Genomic DNA, 8,490 nt, shown 5'->3' with positions numbered 1-8,490 from the left:
CACTGCACTCCAGCCTGGGCAACAGACCGAGACTCTGTCTCAAAAAAAAAAAAAAAAAAAAAAAAAATTAAAGAAAAACACAGGAGAAAAAGAAATCATGTGGGATATATTGTCAACCTTTAATAAAAAATACTTTGCTAAGTCATCCCCCTACAAGGAAGAAGACAAATACAAAGACACAAAAATAACAAATTTCCCTATTAATGTTTTTGGAAATCAGTAAAATACCAGTTTAGACCTAAATAAATTCAGAGATTTAAATGAATTCTGACATAGGCCAGGTTAAAGTTTACTTGACATTAACCAGTATTGTTACTTTTAGCAAACTGCATGATCTCTCTGAGATCAGTTTCCTTATCTACAAAATAGGAATACTGCATTTTTCAGAGGATGCCATATTGCAAAAAGCCACCTTTATTTATGTGTGTGTTGGCTATACATTGCTACACAACAAATTACCTCCAAAATTCAGCAGCTGAAAACGTTTACTGGCCAGGCGCAGTGGCTCACGCTTGTAATTTCAGCACTTTGGGAGTCCAAGGTAGGAGAATCGCTTGAACCTAGGAGTTTGAGACTAGCCTGGACAACATAGGAAAGCCCTGCTTCTACGAAAAATTAAAAACAATTAGCCAGGCATGGTGACACATACCTGCGGTCCCAACAACTCAGAAGGCTGAGATGGGAGGATTGTTTGAGCCCAGGAGGTCTACAGTGAGCCATGATCATGCCACTGCACTCCAGCCTGGGCAACAGAAGGAGACCCCTGTCTCAAAAAAAAAAAAATATTTATTATCTTACACAATTTCTGAGAGTCAAGAATCTGGGAGTGGCTTAGCTGCACAGCTCTGGCTCAGAGTTTCTGATGAGGTTGCTGTCATCTATAGGCTTGAATGAAGCGGAAGGACTGGATTCTGAGATATTTCATTCACATGGCTATTGGCAGGAAGCCTCAGTTCCTCAGCAAGGAGGTCTCTCCAGGAGGTTGCCTGTGTGTTCTTGTGATATGGCGGCTGAATGATGGGAGGTGCGGGCTGGGTGCAGAAGCCTAGCCTTGAAATGTCTTTTATAAGTAAGCCTTGAAAGTGGTGCATCATCACTTCTGCTGTGTTTTATTGGTCATGCCAACCAACCATGATACAATATGGGAGGGCATGAATATGGAAGATAGGGTCACTGTAGGCCATCTTAGAGGCTGACTACCACAATCTGTCACTCTAAGAACAAATTAAACCATGACAATGCTTATTGCTTGGAATCATTTTTATATTATATTAACCATGCCTTTTGTTTTCTGATGCTTTGACATCTTCCGGCCATCCTGACCCTGGACTGCCCCTCCCAGAGTTTGCTAATTCCTGGAGATAGCACACAACTTGCCTGGGAACATGTCTTTCATATGCAAACCAACCAATTCAGAGCCCACACCCCCAAGCACCTTTTTATAGGGCTCTCACACTCAGTCCCAATCACCCCAGGGCCAGGTGCCAGACAACTAGGGATAGCACCTAGACCCCAGGGCCCATCAAAATTCAAATTCGTCAATCCCAAACCTGCTTACCTGCTGTCTGGCACACTCCTTTCTGCTGAAACCACAACATAGCCTCTTATCCATGTTTTCACCTGCTCCCTCTGCCTCCAGACCAATCCAGGTGCTTACCCAGGCCCTGCATGGCATACCAGGCCTTCAATTTCTAAGGACCTAAGAGTATAACAAATTTCTTGTGTTTTTTTATTTTTTTGAGACGGAGTCTCGCTATCGCCCACGTTGGAGGGCAGTGGCCGGATCTCAGCTCACTGCAAGCTCCGCCTCCTGGGTTCCCGCCATTCTCCTGCCTCAGCCTCCCGAGTAGCTGGGACTACAGGCACCCGCCACCTCGCCCGGCTAGTTTTTTGTATTTTTTAGTAGAGACGGGGTTTCACCGTGTTAGCCAGGATGGTCTCGATCTCCTGACCTCGTGATCCGCCCGTCTCGGCCTCCCAAAGTGCGGGGATTACAGGCTTGAGCCACCGCGCCTGGCCCACAAATTTCTTTCTTCATGACAGTCATTTCCCGTGTGCCTTCCCACGGCTGATTAAGACAAATGCCAGTACCTTTGAGATATACGTATTCAAAAAGTGCTTTTGGCCTTTTTCAGATTTTGTTTCTTATCTGACTTAACCTCTAGTTTCACTTTTTTCTATATTGAATCACATGTCCCTGGAAGTTAATCAGCTCCTGTTCAAAGTCAGCAGGAAGCATCTAACAAATCGATTCACATCTCAATGAGTAGTCCTGTGCTCTGCATGAATTGGTTACACTAGGCCTCTCACTACACTAAAACTTCTTCATTTATTTCAAAGGATGGGTCAATTTCTCCTTTAGTTGCGCCTTGTTTGCTGTTTGAAAGGCAATCTTTTTGCATGAATCTCAGCATTTCAGTAAAACTTCATGTACTAGTGGGTCTCTTTCTTAGTTCCAAAAAACAACTCCTGCTTTGTAAAAAATCACATTCATTCCTCCAATGGCAAATCTGTGCTTTACTAATATCAAATTAACCCCACTGCTCTGCCTTTCTGAGTACAAAACCACCTTTTATTATAATACCTAATCACAGTATAATCTTTTTGAAGGTATCTTAAAAAGCGCTTACATTGAACATATGTGGTTATCAACAATGCACATTACTCAACAAAAATGATGACAATAGGAAGAGCACGCCCAGTTTGCACATCCACAGGCAACGAGAACAGCAATGTTGCAACTGCTGCCTGGCTGACACTGAGAAGACACCAACTTTAAGATACACTCCAGTTTCAAAAACTGCATCTCAAAATTCATGAAATGCAAATACTTTCCTATATAAGCTGCTGGGCATAGCATCTGGCCCATAGTAAGTAAGCTTTTAATAAATGTTAGCCATCAACAACACATCAATAACAAACCTTCGGCAAACAAAGCTCCCTTTAACCAATGTGTCTGGTGGCAAGGCAAAGCAGGTTAGAGGTGTTCTGGTCTCCTCAGACTTGGGTATGCAGGGGCAGAGGTGATACATGGCAAGAGAATGGCACCACCTCAATTGCCATGGGTGGGCAGGGGTTGGGCCTAGAGAAGCGGCAAGCTTATGTTAGTTGGTCACTAGGAAATGAAGAGGTACAAAGCGGGCTGGGAGTAGACTGTGACACTAAAGAGGCAGGAGACCGTCCCAAACAGGCCAAGAGATTTACAGCGAAGGAAGAAGGCAGGGTGCATTTTACTGAGCACTTATTATATCAAGAGCTTTAATTAGTACTCATTTAGTGCTCACATCAATCCTGAAAAGTAGAAATTATCCCCATTTTACAGAGGAGAAACAGACTCACTAAAATTCTTTGCATCAAGCCCAGGGGTACATCATAGGTGACAGAGCCAGGGTTTGCACCAGGCTTCACATGAAACTTATTCCCATAATTCTAACAGGCACTATGGATAAAGAATCCAAGTCCTACTAAGTATCTCCCTGCCTCCTACACTGGTAATCAAACGTTGCCTGATGGAGAGAGACTTCAGAATTTTTTTTTCCAAACAGAGTGTTATAGCTATAAAGGATATATACTGAGCAGATAAATGCTGTAAACAAAATTGCCCTGTGGAACATCAAAATCACTTAATATGCTCAATTGCTTTCAAAGCATGCATTGCAGAGAACCATTATGCTGATTACCAATAATTATAATCTACTCATTAAGGAAAGTCCTAAGGGCTTCCACAAAGGAACACTTCATGACTGAGTTTAAGTTACTCTGTGTACTTGAAAATAATGAAGCTACCATTCTTTTAAAAATTATCTAATTTAGGTTTTTCACTCATTTATACTGTGCTTCTCTGCAAGGGCTCCAAATGAAAGAGGTTTTGCTACCCTTAAATGGAGCCCTTCTCTCAAGGTCCAGAGCAGCTTGGCACTGATAGCTGACATGTCAGCTCCCTGCCAAGCAGGGATGGGAGGAGAGAGGTTCAGGGAAGAATCTGGATCTGAAAGTCTGTCCCTGCTTTGCTTAACATTTTGGTTCCAAAGAACTTATTTCTCCAGATTCTTGAGATCCATCAGACACTTGTGAAGAGAAGACACTGGAATTGACTAAGAACTGCCTTAAATCCTTTAGGAATAAAACTAATATACAAAAAAACAAAGGCATTGATAACTTAATATGGGCCAAGTACTCCGTGAAGTGAGTGCTTCCCCTCTACTCTCCTTCAGCTGTTGGAGTGCCCCAGTGCCTTGGATCCTCACCTCTTTTACTCTATATATTCCATTCCCATGGTTTTAAATTCTAACTGTATGTTGATGTCTTTTAACATTATAACTCCAGACCTGACTCCTTTCTTGAGCTCCAAATTGATGCATCCCATGACTTAAAACATTCTCATCTGGATATCTAATAGGCATTTCAAAACTAGTATGTCTAAAAAAAAACACATTTCCACCCACCCCAACCCCACCCTACCAACCTGTCTTTCCTCCAAGACTTCTCATATAGCTTCAACATCTATCCATTTATTTGACCCCAAAACTTAGGAATTATTCTCAATTTCTCTTTTTTCCATCCCCCTCTGTTCTGTCCATCTCCCACATATCCAACTTCACTCTAGGGATGTCCCCTGAGCAGTCTAAACCAATCACGATAGTCCCATACTCTTTGCTAGAGACCAGAATCCTAGGCCAAAACTAGTCTGCATGGAATGTCATGTGTCTTAATTCAGGTCAGTGGTACAATGAGGTAAAGATTTCCGGGAATATTTCTTTTTTGAGGATGTCAGTGAAGAAACACATATCCCACATTTCCACTATCCAGTGCCCTATGAACATACTCAAAAAGAATCTACCTTAGGATGAAGCTGATTTTCTGGATGGCAGAAGGGAAGAGGAGGGAAAGAACCTGGCTCACAGATGACATGGCTGATTACCTAGAGCAGGGGTCCCTGACCCCTGGGCCATGGACCAATACCTGTCCATGGACTGTTAGGAAGCAGGCCGCACAGCAGGAGGTGAGTGGTGGGCAAGTGAGTGAAGCTTCATCTGTATTCACAGCGGCTCGCGTTACTACCTGATCAGATTAGCGGTGGCATTCATTAGAGTCTCATAAGAGCGCGAACCCTATTGTGAACTGTGCATGCAAGGGATCTAGGTTGCGTGCTCCTTATGAGAATCTAATGCCTGATGATCTGCCACTGTTTCCCAACACCCCCAGATGGGAATGTCTAGTTACAGGAAAACAAGTTCAGGGTTCCCACTGATTCTACATTATGGTGAGCTGTATAATTGTTTCATTATATATTACAGTGTAATAATAATAGAAACATGGTGCACAATAAATGTAATGCACTTGAATCACCCCAAACCATTCCCCTGTGCCCAACCTGTGGAAAAACTGTCTTCCATAAAACCAGTTCCTTGTGCCAAAAATGTTGGGGACTGCTGACCTAGAGCATACAACCCTGAAATTCACTGTACATGTGGATTTCCAATTCTGTGAGACAATAAATTTCCTTATTGTTGAAGCCAGAAATTTTGGGTTTTCTGGTTTTGCAGTTGAAAGCAACTTAATAGATGCAAACAAGGGGAAGCCAACAAAGGGGACCAAGAAGCAACAATCAATAAGGCAGAAAAAAAAAACATATACTGTCCTAGAAACAAGAGAACCAAGTATTTCTTGCTATAGAGACAAATCAACTATGTCCAATATTGGGAGGTTGAGGAAAAGAAGGACTAGAGGTGACCACTGTATTGGCAACATGAAATCACTGGTGACCTGGACAACTGTAGTTTCAGAGGAATGGTGGGGACAGAAACTTCTCTGGAGTGGGTTGAGGAAATGGGCCACAGGGAAGTGAAATCATTTAATTTAGACAACTCTTGAAGTTTTGCTATGAAGGGTAGCAGAGAAATGAGCAGTAATAAAGGAGAATAAGGGGTCAAAGCAGGACTTTTTAAAGACAAAAAATCTTCTAATAACAAAAATGATTTATCAAGAGAAATATGATGCAAGATAGAGAAAATAATTGCAGGAACAAAGACCAGAGTCTTTTGAAAAGCCACAAGGAGACAGGATCCCGTGGACAGGTAGAGGGGCTTGCCTTTTAGAGAAGCAGTGATTATTCCATTTGCTGCAACAGGAGGTAAGGCAGGGAACAAGTACAGATGCAAGCCATAGCTAACATGGTAAAGAAAGGGGAGTTCCCACCTGATTCTTTCAATTTCTGCCAAGTGGCAAGATGACCAGCTGAGATATTGGAGAAGTTTTTTAATGTGTTTTTAATAAAAAGGGTGTCACTCTGTTGCCCAGGCTGGAGTACAGTGAGGCTCACTGGAACCTTGAATTCCTGGGTTCAAGCAATGCTTGTACCTCGGCCTCCCAAAGCACTAGGATTATAGGCCTGAGCCACCAAGCCTGGCCTACTGAAGGAGGGGTTTTGAAGTGAGAGGCAAAGGTGCAAAACAGCAATTTCAGAGAGTTGGAAAGTAAACAAATAAGGAAAGTCTTACAACGCTGAAAGGATTGCTCAGCAATCTTGAGTGCCCATTTTAAGTCTGCAGTCATGAATTTAAGAATAGACATGATTTTTCTGCAGTTATTTTCAGCTGTTCAGAGACAGAAATGTAGGGAGTTAAGAGTTTTCAAAATCTGCATGAAGGAGGCAGAACAGCAAGGAAGTTAAGGGAGTGATTATGGTGTTAGATCGTGCAACCTAGCCTGAATAAGGAAAGAAGAGAGGATCTGAGGGGAGACAACAGCTATGAAGATGCTGGTATCCCAGCAAAGGCTAGTGGTCCACCAAAACTCATTCTCTTTTCTTCTGAATGCAAGAGTACACAAAACACAGCTGGCCAGGCACACTACACTTCCTAAGCTCCCTTGCTTGTTAAGTGGCCATATGGTGAGGACCTCTTCAGTGGAACATGAAGGGGAGTGATGTGTGGTCCTAATGGAGAGTCTCCTCCACACTCATCCTCTCCCTATTTCAATTCAGGACAATGCCACAGTGAATGGCAAAGAAACAAGATGGAAGACACTTGGGTCCTTCGGGCTGTGTGTGGCAGAACCACTCACTGACTCTGAACATCTGCCTTGCACTGTGACCTGAGAGAGAGGGGAAAAAAAAAACTCCTCTCTTGTTTAATCACTGCATTGTGGGGTCTTTTAGCTAAAGCAGTTTAACCTTACCCTAACCTGGGTCAGGGATTGAAGGTTTCAGTGGGGTCTAAGATCCTCTGTAGTGGAAGTAGTAAAGAGAATAAGGTGAAAAGCTAAAAGGGAGTGGTCAGAGTGGGGTGTATGGATTATGAAATTGAAACTTTAGAGGTGGGCAGTTAGAGGTGATAAAAAGATCTAAGATAGGACCAATGGAATGTATGACTAAGGTGGAAGAAAGTACAAATAAAGTTTCAGAAAAGATAGGAGACTGGCCTAGAATCACACATGAATGAGCAGAAGGGCCCAGATTCCCAATGAGACCTAAATGACTTCACACTTCATGCCCTTTCCACTCTGCCAGGTCCTCAGGTTCAATCAAACCACCTGGTTCAAAGAAAAAGCTGCAGGTAAAGTGTTTCTATGAAGAAAAGTTAGTTTGGCCCCACGAACATGTAACACAACTTCTCCTGGGTAATGGGTAGTACACTACAAGAACACAATTACAGCCAGTGCCTAACTTAATAATGGCTCAACTCAGGATTGACTGACTTACAAGACTGCAAAAGCAATACACATTGAGTCAAGTCCTTAAGATGGGGTTATGTCCAGGTAAACCCATCATCAGATATCTTCAACTTACAATGGGTTTACCTGGACATAACTCCCTTGTAAGTTGAGGAGCAACTGTTTGGTTTTTTTTGTTTTTGTTTTTGTTTTTTCGAGATGGAGTCTCGCTCTGTCCCCCAGACTGGCTGGAGTGCAGTGGTGCAATCTCGGCTCACTCAAGCCCCACCTCCCGGGTTCACGCCATTCTCCTGCCTCAGCCTCCTGAGTAGCTGGGACTACAAGCACCTGCCACCACGCCCGGCTAATTTTTTGTATTTATAGTAGAGGCGGGGTTTCACCGTGTTAGCCAGGATGGTCTTGATCTCCTGACCTCATGATCCACCCGCCTCGGCCTCCCAAAGTGCTGGGATTACAGGTGTGAGCCACCACACCTGGCCAAGCATCTATATTGTTAATACATAATTAGAATCATCATGCTTTGCAACCCTGTATTTTTCATGATCTATGAAGTATTTCATCCATCCAGGGGCCCAGTGGCAGCATTCACACCCTCCTGTTCTCCTTTGGATGACCACCACTGACTCACCTGGCCTCTCCCTCTAGTCTCTATTCCCTCCAAGCCATCTTCTAGACTGCTGGAAGTTACCTTGTGAAATTCGTATTATGCCTTCCACTACATAAAACCCTAGCAACCTGCACAAGACCTCTCTTTCCAATATCCCCTTAGTCTATCTGTTCAGTCACATTTCCCCCGTCTCCCTCGCCCCAGTGTAC

The sequence above is a fragment of the Theropithecus gelada genome, chromosome 7b (genome assembly GCF_003255815.1).
Source record: "Theropithecus gelada isolate Dixy chromosome 7b, Tgel_1.0, whole genome shotgun sequence".
Lineage (NCBI taxonomy): Eukaryota > Metazoa > Chordata > Mammalia > Primates > Cercopithecidae > Theropithecus > Theropithecus gelada.
Note: the sequence above shows the minus strand (reverse complement) of the source record.